General features: G+C 62.9%; 1 long non-coding RNA gene across 5 annotated transcripts in view; it reads right to left on the reverse strand.

Moving 5' to 3' along the window:
- Nucleotides 1-12,351, reverse strand: part of LOC309867597 — an 86,999-nt gene that overhangs the window by 56,333 nt on the left and 18,315 nt on the right. For 4 of the 5 annotated variants that reach the window (XR_014313256.1, XR_014313257.1, XR_014313258.1 and 1 more), the window contains exons 1-4: nt 12,190-12,250; nt 5,399-5,541; nt 2,770-2,912; nt 150-292 (exon numbers count right to left, since the gene is read on the reverse strand). This is a non-coding gene — a long non-coding RNA (uncharacterized lncRNA). Of the gene's footprint in view, nt 1-149; nt 293-2,769; nt 2,913-5,398; nt 5,542-12,189; nt 12,251-12,351 lie in introns of those variants that run through there. The other variant, XR_014313255.1, reaches the window with a different exon arrangement.

Consider the following 12,351-nt stretch of genomic DNA (forward strand, 5'->3'; position numbering starts at 1 on the left):
GGCTCTAGCCTGGCACGGCCACTGAGCTCAGACTCGTCGGCCCTTGTGAACACCCAGCCCCAGGCCATGGGGTTGCCCAGCGGGCCATTCTAGGCCAAGGAGGCCCAGGGGAAGACCCGGGCATGTGGTGGCAAAGGTGAGACACTTACTGCAGATGTGGGCGACTCCCAGCTGACCACAGCCTACACACTGTGCCTCTCCAGGGGCGTCTTCTCCTCACAGGTAGGGCATCGCGGATCAGGAAAATGGGAGTCGCCAACAGTCACCGACACGCCCGTGCAGCCAACTCCACCTGGGACATGGGGAGAAGTGACAGGTGCGCCATAGCCCAGGGATACGTCTGTGGGGCTCCATGCAGGTTCCACGCAGTGGGGACACTCTGCTCTACCACTCCCTACGATGGGCAGTGCTTGGTCCCGTGCCTGAGGACCAATGTCTACACATGGAAGCATCCAAGTATGCAGGCACGGGGCCGGGAGGGGGAAAATGGAGGGCAGGGTGGCAGGAAGGGGAGAGAGTGTTGGGGGGAGGTGCGCACAGTGGGTTTGAGACGAGGGACAGCACGCACACTGTGTCCTTTAATGGAAACGAGTCCCTAGACCACATACGGCAACACCTGACTTCTCCATCGGTGGAACAAATGGCCGGCGTGTGGCGCATCCCCAGCGAGCACCAGGGGCATCCGTGTGACCTCGCCTTACCCAGAGGGGTATAAGCCCAGAGCGAGCGTCTCCCCAACCAGCCGCATCCCAACGTTGGTACCCACCACGCAACCAGCACCTACTCGGCCCAACAAGGAGACCTAGCAACACGATGCGGCATCAGTGAACCAACCCGAGGGAAATCCCCTTGGCTCCAGGGCAATCACCTTAGGAGCAATGAGCCCCGGGTTCGGGGTGGGAGTAAGTGGCCTCCCACAGGTGGGGCCCGACACCCCCCCGTGCCATTGCCCGATCCCCTCTCTTCCTCCATAGAGAAAACCCATGCCAGCTCTAAGAAACCCCAGGTCCCGAGGGGGTGACCACACATCCACCCCGCAGAAAGTCACGTCCACATCCTTCCTGTGGGCTCTGTGGCGAACCGCGAGAGGCGGTGACCCGTGCGCTCATGCGACCCGCACGACCCCCCGCCTCCCATTAGCACCCTGGTAGCTGGGGCAGCCAGCATCTCTGGGGCTCTGGGACGTGGCCTGAAATTGCCCATGGATTGGGGCAGGACGCTCCTGGTCTTCGGTGGCACAGGAGGCTGAGCCTCTGATCCGGAGCATTGCCTGGCCTGCCACAGGACCCAGTGTCTCCGGGCCCGGGGTCCCTAAATCTAACGCAAATGCAGGCCACTGCAGAACCACATGAGACTGGGACCAGCAGGCAGCAAGGCCTTGTCGGCACACTCCCATATCCCGCAGCCTCGCCTGCCAACCGTATGAGAGCCATTCTCGTGCCCAGGTCCCCACCCGGATTCTGCCTGCTGCAGTCCATCTGGCAACACAGACTTGTGGGAAGCAGGCAGGGGCCAGCAACCCACCCTGAAGGAGCCTCTCCACGAATGCTTCCACTGCCAAGTCAGCACAAGGCGATGCAAAGGGCGTCACCCTCCAGATATGACCTGCCCCACCGAACCTAGCTGGGCGCCACTAGGGTCCCCAGGTGCGGCCGCCTCCAACCACGAGAAACTCATCACACCCGCCATGGTTAGACTCCACGCACACTCGTGGCTCAAGTCACCTGGGAGGCTTAATCAATGTGAACCTCTGCACAGGGAGAAATGGCCTGCGGCGGGGGTGCCGCCGCCTCCCATCCCAGCATCGCGTGGCCAAGTCTTTCCCGGGACGACACTTCTAGCTGCCTTGGTCTCTGCCCAGGGCTTCCTCCCAGCCCCCATGTCCGCATCCCTGTAGCCTCCCTCCCGCCCCCATGTAAAACTCCATGGTGGCCGGGGCCAAAAGGATGGACCCTCTGGCACAGGCGATGTCATCGGAGTCACCGTCCTGCCCATTCCCTGATCTCCCTGAGGATGCCCAGCCGCCACGGTCGGCTTCAAGCCCTCCGTCGTGGAGCTGTTGCAGATGAAGTATGTTCCACTCCTGGCCCAGCATCCTCTTCCCCTTCCGTGTCTAAAACCTCTCTGCCCTCAGTGGACAAGGCACAAGGGAGTTGGAGGCACAAAGGCCAGGGACCGCGGCGAGGACAGCGGTGCTGCTGGCGGTGAGCAGTGAGTGGCGGTAGGCCCTCCGGGCCTCTGGACCACGTGGGCGGTGGAACTCTGGCACGCATGACCTCCCTGGCCTCTCTGGAACCAGCCAGACCTTTGGCCCCAGAGGGCCCTGGTTCCCGCTGGCCATCTGCTACAGGATGGGGCATACTCCCTCTGCCACGGAGCAGTTCCCCGGCCCGAGGAGCGACATTCCCACGTGCCAAGCACTCCGAGTTAACTTAAGGATATCGGGTGGCCTGAATCTCTCTCTGGGATTTCCTGGCGGGGAACCACGTGCTGGACCTCAGTTCCGATGAGGACGACGGTAGGGATTGTCACTCATTTTGTTCAGATTTCCAAGGAATGCATTTGAAGTGAGTCATCATCGATCCGAGCACGTCTCCGGACACGGAGCATTCAAAGGGCCGGCTCTAGCCTGGCACGGCCACTGAGCTCAGACTCGTCGGCCCTTGTGAACACCCAGCCCCAGGCCATGGGGTTGCCCAGCGGGCCATTCTAGGCCAAGGAGGCCCAGGGGAAGACCCGGGCATGTGGTGGCAAAGGTGAGACACTTACTGCAGATGTGGGCGACTCCCAGCTGACCACAGCCTACACACTGTGCCTCTCCAGGGGCGTCTTCTCCTCACAGGTAGGGCATCGCGGATCAGGAAAATGGGAGTCGCCAACAGTCACCGACACGCCCGTGCAGCCAACTCCACCTGGGACATGGGGAGAAGTGACAGGTGCGCGATAGCCCAGGGATACGTCTGTGGGGCTCCATGCAGGTTCCACGCAGTGGGGACACTCTGCTCTACCACTCCCTACGATGGGCAGTGCTTGGTCCCGTGCCTGAGGACCAATGTCTACACATGGAAGCATCCAAGTATGCAGGCACGGGGCCGGCCGGGGGAAAATGGAGGGCAGGGTGGAAGGAAGGGGAGAGAGTGTTGGGGGGAGGTGCGAACAGTGGGTTTGAGACGAGGGACAGCACGCACACTGTGTCCTTTAATGGAAACGAGTCCCTAGACCACATACGGCAACACCTGACTTCTCCATCGGTGGAACAAATGGCCAGCGTGTGGCGCATCCCCAGCGAGCACCAGGGGCATCCGTGTGACCTCGCCTTACCCAGAGGGGTATAAGCCCAGAGCGAGCGTCTCCCCAACCAGCCGCATCCCAACGTTGGTACCCACCACGCAACCAGCACCTACTCAGCCCAACAAGTAGATGCACGACCTAGCAACACGATGCGGCATCAGTGAACCAACCCGACGGAAATCCCCTTGGCTCCAGTGCAATCACCTTAGGAGCAATGAGCCCCGGGTTCGGGGTGGGAGTAAGTGGACTCCCACAGGTGGGGCCCGACGGCCCCCCGTGCCATTGCCCGATCCCCTCTCTTCCTCCATAGAGAAAACCCATGCCAGCTCTAAGAAACCCCAGATCCCGAGGGGGTGACCACACACCCACCCCGCAGAAAGTCACGTCCACATCCTTCCTGTGGGCTCTGGGGCAAACCACGAGAGGCGGTGACCCCGTGCGCTCATGCCACCCGCACGACCCCCCGCCTCCCATTAGCACCCTGGTAGCTGGCGCAGCCAGCAGCTCTGGGGCTCTGGGACGTGGCCCGAAATTGCCCATGGGTCGGGGCAGCACGCCCCTGGTCTTCGGTGGCACCGGAGAGTGAGCCTATGACCCAGAACACTGCCTGGCCTGCCACAGGACCCAGTGTCTCCGGGCCCGGGGTCCCTAAATCTAACGCAAATGCAGGCCACTGCAGAGCCACATGAGACTGGGACCAGCAGGCAGCAAGGCCTTGTCGGCACACTCCCATATCCCGCAGCCTCGCCTGCCAACCGTATGAGAGCCATTCTCGTGCCCAGGTCCCCACCCGGATTCTGCCTGCTGCAGTCCATCTGGCAACACAGACTTGTGGGAAGCAGGCAGGTGCCGGCAACCCACCCTGAAGGAGCCTCTCCACGAATGCTTCCACTGCCAAGTCAGCACAAGGCGTAGCAAAGGGCGTCACTTTCCAGATATGACCTGCCCCACCGAACCTAGCTGGGCGCCACTTGGGTGCGCAGGTGCTGCCGCCTCCAACCGTGAGAAACCCATCACACCCCATGGTTAGACTCCACGCACACTCGTGGCTCACAGTCACCTGGGAAGCCTTAATCAATGTGAACCTCTGCACAGGGAGAAATGGCCTGCGGCGGGGGTGCCGCCGCCTCCCATCCCAGCATCACGTGGCCCAGTCTTTACCGGAACGACACTTCTACCTGCCTTGGTCTCTGCCCAGGGCTTCCTCCCAGCCCCCATGTCCGCATCCCTGTAGCCTCCCTCCCGCCCCCATGTAAAACTCCATGGTGGCCGGGGCCAAAAGATGGACCCTCTGGCACAGGCGATGTCATCGGAGTCACCGTCCTACCCAGTCCCGGAACTCCCTGAGGATGCCCAGCCGCCACGGTGGGCCTCAAGCCCTCTGACGTGGAGCCGTTGCAGATGAAGTATGTTCCACTCCTGGCCCAGCATCCTCTTCCCATTCCGTGTCTAAAACCTCTCTGCCCTCAGTGGACAAGGCACAAGGGAGTTGGAGGCACAAAGGCCAGGGACCGCGGCGAGGACAGCGGTGCTGCTGGCGGTGAGCGGTGAGTGGCAGGGAGGCCCTCCGGGCCTCTGGACCACGTGGGCGGTGGACCTCTGGCACGCACGACCTCCCTGGCCTCTCTGGAAGCAGCCAGACCTTTGGCCCCAGAGAGCCCTGGTTCCCGCTGGCCATCTGCTACAGGAGGGGGCATACTCCCTCTGCAACGGAGCAGTTCCCTGGCCCGAGGAGTGACATTTTCACGTGCCAAGCTCTCCGAGTTTGAGGTAAGGATATCGGGTGTCCTGAATCTCTCTCTGGGATTTGCTGGCGGGGAACCACGTGCTGGACCTCAGTTCCGATGAGGACGACGGTAGGGATTGTCACTCATTTTGTTCAGATTTCCAAGGAATGCATTTGAAGTGAGTCATCATCGATCCGAGCACGTCTCCGGACACGGAGCATTCAAAGGGCCGGCTCTAGCCTGGCACGGCCACTGAGCTCAGACTCGTCGGCCCTTGTGAACACCCAGCCCCAGGCCATGGGGTTGCCCAGCGGGCCATTCTAGGCCAAGGAGGCCCAGGGGAAGACCCGAGCATGTGGTGGCAAAGGTGAGACACTTACTGCAGATGTGGGCGACTCCCAGCTGACCACAGCCTACACACTGTGCCTCTCCAGGTGCGTCTTCTCCTCACAGGTAGGGCATCGCGGATCAGGAAAATGGGAGTCGCCAACAGTCACCGACACGCCCGTGCAGCCAACTCCACCTGGGACATGGGGAGAAGTGACAGGTGCGCCATAGCCCAGGGATACGTCTGTGGGGCTCCATGCAGGTTCTACCCAGTGGGGACACTCTGCTCTACCACTCCCTACGATGGGCAGTGCTTGGTCCCGTGCCTGAGGACCAATGTCTACACATGGAAGCATCCAAGTATGCAGGCACGGGGCCGGGCGGGGGAAAATGGAGGGCAGGGTGGCAGGAAGGGGAGAGAGTGTTGGGGGGAGGTGCGCACAGTGGGTTTGAGACGAGGGACAGCACGCACACTGTGTCCTTTAATGGAAACGAATCCCTAGACCACATACGGCAACACCTGACTTCTCCATCGGTGGAACAAATGGCCGGCGTGTGGCGCATCCCCAGCGAGCACCAGGGGCATCCGTGTGACCTCGCCTTACCCAGAGGGGTATAAGCCCAGAGCGAGCGTCTCCCCAACCAGCCGCATCCCAACGTTGGTACCCACCACGCAACCAGCACCTACTCAGCCCAACAAGTAGATGCACGACCTAGCAACACGATGCGGCATCAGTGAACCAACCCGACGGAAATCCCCTTGGCTCCAGTGCAATCACCTTAGGAGCAATGAGCCCCGGGTTCGGGATGGGAGTAAGTGGACTCCCACAGGTGGGGCCCGACGGCCCCCCGTGCCATTGCCCGATCCCCTCTCTTCCTCCATAGAGAAAACCCATGCCAGCTCTAAGAAACCCCAGATCCCGAGGGGGTGACCACACACCCACCCCGCAGAAAGTCACGTCCACATCCTTCCTGTGGGCTCTGGGGCAAACCGCGAGAGGCGGTGACCCCGTGCGCTCATGCCACCCGCACGACCCCCCGCCTCCCATTAGCACCCTGGTAGCTGGCGCAGCCAGCAGCTCTGGGGCTCTGGGACGTGGCCCGAAATTGCCCATGGGTCGGGGCAGCACGCCCCTGGTCTTCGGTGGCACAGGAGGGTGAGCCTATGACCCGGAGCACTGCCTGGCCTGCCACAGGACCCAGTGTCTCCGGGCCCGGGGTCCCTAAATCTAACGCAAATGCAGGCCACTGCAGAACCACATGAGACTGGGACCAGCAGGCAGCAAGGCCTTGTCGGCACACTCCCATATCCCGCAGCCTCGCCTGCCAACCGTATGAGAGCCATTCTCGTGCCCAGGTCCCCACCCGGATTCTGCCTGCTGCAGTCCATCTGGCAACACAGACTTGTGGGAAGCAGGCAGGTGCCGGCAACCCACCCTGAAGGAGCCTCTCCACGAATGCTTCCACTGCCAAGTCAGCACAAGGCGTAGCAAAGGGCGTCACTTTCCAGATATGACCTGCCCCACCGAACCTAGCTGGGCGCCACTTGGGTGCGCAGGTGCTGCCGCCTCCAACCGTGAGAAACCCATCACACCCCATGGTTAGACTCCACGCACACTCGTGGCTCACAGTCACCTGGGAAGCCTTAATCAATGTGAACCTCTGCACAGGGAGAAATGGCCTGCGGCGGGGGTGCCGCCGCCTCCCATCCCAGCATCACGTGGCCCAGTCTTTACCGGAACGACACTTCTACCTGCCTTGGTCTCTGCCCAGGGCTTCCTCCCAGCCCCCATGTCCGCATCCCTGTAGCCTCCCTCCCGCCCCCATGTAAAACTCCATGGTGGCCGGGGCCAAAAGATGGACCCTCTGGCACAGGCGATGTCATCGGAGTCACCGTCCTACCCAGTCCCGGAACTCCCTGAGGATGCCCAGCCGCCACGGTGGGCCTCAAGCCCTCCGACGTGGAGCCGTTGCAGATGAAGTATGTTCCACTCCTGGCCCAGCATCCTCTTCCCATTCCGTGTCTAAAACCTCTCTGCCCTCAGTGGACAAGGCACAAGGGAGTTGGAGGCACAAAGGCCAGGGACCGCGGCGAGGACAGCGGTGCTGCTGGCGGTGAGCGGTGAGTGGCAGGGAGGCCCTCCGGGCCTCTGGACCACGTGGGCGGTGGACCTCTGGCACGCACGACCTCCCTGGCCTCTCTGGAAGCAGCCAGACCTTTGGCCCCAGAGAGCCCTGGTTCCCGCTGGCCATCTGCTACAGGAGGGGGCATACTCCCTCTGCCACGGAGCAGTTCCCCGGCCCGAGGAGTGACATTCCCACGTGCCAAGCACTCCGAGTTTGAGGTAAGGATATCGGGTGTCCTGAATCTCTCTCTGGGATTTGCTGGCGGGGAACCACGTGCTGGACCTCAGTTCCGATGAGGACGACGGTAGGGATTGTCACTCATTTTGTTCAGATTTCCAAGGAATGCATTTGTAGGGAGTCATCATCGATCCGAGCACGTCTCAGGACACGGAGCATTCAAAGGGCCGGCTCTAGCCAGGCACGGCCTCTGAGCTCAGACTCGTCGGCCCTTGTGAACACCCAGCTCCAGGCCACCGGTTTGCCAAGGGGGCTGTTCTCGGCCAAGGAGGCCTCTGAAAAGACACGGGCCTGTGTTCAGGTAGGGGGAAAATGTCTTCCCCTAGGTGGGCCCCAAAGCTGCTGCCCTCCCTGCCATGGACCGGAGTCCTCCATTCTGGCATACAGGAAACCTGCCCCATCCTCAAGATATCCCAGTTCCTGTGGGGCTACGACAAACCCATCCCGCAGGAGGTCATGTCCCCCTCATTCCTGCCTGCTCAGAAGCAAGCTGCGTGAAGTGGTTATCTCAAGTTCCCATACCACCCGCCTGTCCCCCGCCTCCAATTGGCACACTTGGATGATGGCGCAGCCAGAACCGCTGGGGAACTGGGACGTGGACCGCAAATGCCCGCAGGGTGGTGAAGCATGCCCAGGTCTTCGGTGGCACAGGAGGCTGAGCCTCTGACCAGGTGCACTGCAAACATAAAATAGAACTCCTCTGTCTACAGGCCTCTCGTCCCTAAATCTATCGAAAATGCAAGCCACTGTTGAACCATATGTGACTTGGACAAGCAGGCAGCAACGATTGTCAGCAAGCCACCACATTCTGCAATCTCGACTGCGTCCTGTCAAAGAGCAAATCTCATACCATGGTCCCATGCGGATCCAGCCTGCGGAAATCCAACTGGAAACATGGAATAATGAGAAGGAGGCAGTCATTTGCGAGGACTATAGATGCTGGTGGTTCTGGTAGTGTTGTTTATGGAAGGGGAAGTAGTTCGGTTGGCAGTAGTGGCTTCAGACGTGTGACTGAGGGGAAGCTGTCCCTCGCTCCTACCTTCTGCCGCGGGAGAGACAACGTGCTGGACCTCAGTTTCGATGAGAACGACGGTAAAGAGTTCTCACTCATTTTGTTCAGCTTTTCCAAGGAATGCACAATGAGGGAGTCATCATCATTCCGAGCACATTGGGGGCCACCTGGCCAACAAATGGGCCAGACAGCGTGGCTCAGAGGGGAGGCCAATGGCCACAGAACCCTGCGGCAGCCCGGCCAGTCCGGACCCACGCCCCTGAGCAATTGGAACGGTGCCTCCTCGCACCGGGATTCGGGACCTGCTCGCCGAAAGGCTGGCGCGCACTGGCAACCTCTGCAGCAGGCGCGGGCTATCCCGCCGTCCCCAGTTCCACCTGAGACAGGGAAAGGCTTACCGTCTCACCGATCCGTCCGCAGCCTGCCCGCGCTGGACCGCACGTCTTCCACAGACCCGGCCAGGCTCCGTGCAATCCGAGGACAGGAAGGCCATCTTCTCTGGGCTGACCGGGGGCCCGCCTGGCGTGGCCACCGCACCTGACAAGTGTGGAAAAGTAGCACGCACGCGTGAGCCACGGACCCAGGGGTTACCGCTCGCCATGCCTCTCAGAACAAGCCTGGGGGGAAGCCTTGCCTCGCCTGGTGCGGACCCTCTGTCCCTCAGGATTGGCGGCAGCCGGACAGGAGGCCACGCATGCCGGCCGGGCAAGGCCGCGGACACGTGGGTCTCCGTGGGGTCGGGTGTGAGTCTGCGTGTGCCGAGTGTGCGTGCGTGTGTTGATGGGTGTGTGTGTATGTGTGTGTGTGTGTGTATATATGTGTGTGTGTCTGTTTGTGTGTGTGTGTAGGGGCGTGCGCATGTGAGCCATTTGGGGAAATGGTGTAAGGTTCCGTTTGGCCCTGGCGTGTGGGGGCTAGGAGCCCTTGTGGGACACGTGGACATGTAGGAGGACGGTGGCGGGTGGGCGCGTTTCTGCAGGCGGGGCGGCCACGGGGTGGTCGCCCTTGGAGGGAGCCTCACGCACGTTCACAGCCCTCCCGGGACAGGGACCCCTGGCCTCCAGGCCTGGCACGCTGCTCCGGAAGTTTGGTGCCACGGAATCCTCGAGCGCCACGTTCGACACCCCTTGGTCTGACGGAATCAGGCCAGACGGAACGCGTGTCCAAGGTCTCCTGGCAACGCAGAGCACGCCGGCTCTGGCTAGCCACATCCGGTGCAGGAGACGGAGGCCACAGCGATGTGAACTCTGTCACCCTGACGCTTGCCCCAGCGTCACCCAGCGTGACCGCAGGAGAGAGACCCTCGGCGACCGCCGACAAAATCCCGGCGCCCACGAAAACGGCAAGCCCTGGCACATCGGGCGCTGGCCCGACGCCGCTCCAAGGCGCTCGTGAGAGGAGAAGGGGCTTGGATTCCGGGCCAAGCGCCACCGCCCTTGCTCTCAGCCACAAGGCCCTGAATGGCCAGGCAGCACACCTCTTGGCAAGCGGTTCTCATGACCCGCCGAGGGCCAGCTGACCCTCCCACTGAAAGCAGGGCCCATTCCCACCCAGGGCACGGGTGTGTCCACGACCAGCGGTCTTCGTGGGCCCCGCCCCTGAGGGAGCGAGCACTCGTCCAGCAGCTCGGTCCCCACGTGCGCAGGCCTCCGCCGGCTCGGCAAGTCCCGCCCACCCTGAGCTCCCACGTGCCTCGCTCCTCCAAGGCAGGGATCTTGAAATGCTCGGCCACAAGCCCAGTGGACGTTTCCGTCAGACACCAGGCGGGACGCCAGGCAGGGACCATCGCTCGGCGTGCGTCCGAGGACTCTGGCCCTGGCGTCATCGCTCACCCGCTGCGACCCCACGGTAAGGCGCGAGGAGCAAGGGAAGGAAGCCACCTCTCCTCCAGTACCACCACAGCTGACCTTGGCCCAGCTCCACGTCCGGCCAGGCCATAGCGCTGGACTGGGAACCGTGCTCGCGGGGCTTGCCCCATCCTGCCTAGGGCGCAGGCGAGCAAGGACAGGTCTCGAGCGTTCCCCATCCCACTGGGCATCGGGGCATCTGGGCCACAAGTCTCTGGGACCCTCTCAGAAATACCTACGCTGCCCATGCCCAGGCCCGGCGGTGGGGTGCAAGCCCTCCATGGCTCCCGTGGCTTGCGCCCGCGGACAGCGTCCCTTCCGTGCTGGGGTTCATCGCAATGGCACTCCTTGGGGTCCCTGGGACGCCCACCGATCGCCGCTCCTCACGGACGGAGACCCCGGGCCCACTCCGACAAGGGACCGAAACGCGGACCCGACGTGCCCCGGGCCAGTCCCCGGAGCCACCAGGTGGCTACCCAGCGGGGACGGGTGATGTCGGGCACGACCCCCACAGCCCCCAAAGCATTGAACGCTTGTGGCAGATTACAGCCAGAGGCTCGGGCCACGCAGCTCCACGCCAGCAGCCCGCCTGCCTTCCTCCCCTGTCCCAACCTATTCTGGGTCGGCCGAGAGCCTGCACAGTGGCTCCACGTTCGCCCTGGTCTCACGGCACGGGCCTTGTGGGGCCCCACTGGGCCTCCAGGGGCTTAACTTCAGGGGCTGTCAAGGACAGCGTCCTGGCCGAGGGCCTCTGCCCTCTACCCACAAGCACATAGGGCACACCAACGATGCCAACAGGGTGACGGGCCCCGGGGCTCTCCTCGCAACCCAAGGCGCCTGCCGCCGCACCCGCGACCTCACGATCCCCCAGGAGCTCTGCCTGAAGCACCACCCCAGCCCACGCTGCTCCGTGACAGGCGCTCAGAGGGCCTCACCCAGCGCCTCCCTTGGGGACTCCCACGAACGGGATACCATCATTCCGACTCGACACAAGAGCCCGGCTGCGCCTCCCAGGACCTCCGACCGGCTAAGGCGGGGAAACGCCTCGCGGGCCCTGAGCCGCACACGCGGCTGTTCTGGCCGAGGTCCCTCGGGGGTTAGAGCTGGGGCTGTTGGTGGTGCTGGAGGTGCCGGCGGTTGCGGCGGCGGTGGGGGAGGTGGTGGTGTTGGTGTTGGTAGTGGAAGTGCTGGTGGTGGTGGTGGTGGTGGCTACCGGCGTGTGACCGAGGGGAAGCTGTCCCTCGCTCCTACCTTCTGCCCCGGGGGAGAAAACGTGCTGGACCTCAGTTTCGATGAGAACGACGGTAGGGAGTTCTCACTCATTTTGTTCAGCTTTTCCAAGGAATGCAGAATGAGGGAGTCATCATCGATCCGAGTACATAGGGGGCCGCCTGGCCAACGGAACGGGCCAGGCAGGGTGACTCGGAGGGGAAGCCGTTGGCCTCAGAGCCCTGCGGCAGCGGCCCGTACGGACCCACGCCCCTGAGCAAGAGGAACGGTGCAACCTCGCACCGGGAGCCGGGAGCCGGGAGCCGCAAGGCTGGCGCGCACTGGCAGCCTCTGCGGCAGGCGCGAGCTATCCCGCCGTCCCCAGTTCCACCTGAGACAGGGAAAGGCTTACCGTCTCGCCGATCCGTCCGCAGCCTGCCCGGGCTGGACCGCACGTCTTCCACAGACCCGGCCAGGCTCCGCGCAATCCGAGGACAGGAAGGCCATCTTCTCTGGGCCGACCGGGGGCCCGCCTGGCGTGGCCACCGCACCTGACAGGTGTGGAAAAGTAGCA

The sequence above is a fragment of the Mustela nivalis genome (assembly GCF_964662115.1).
Source record: "Mustela nivalis genome assembly, chromosome: 6".
In the NCBI taxonomy this organism is placed as follows: Eukaryota; Metazoa; Chordata; class Mammalia; order Carnivora; family Mustelidae; genus Mustela; species Mustela nivalis.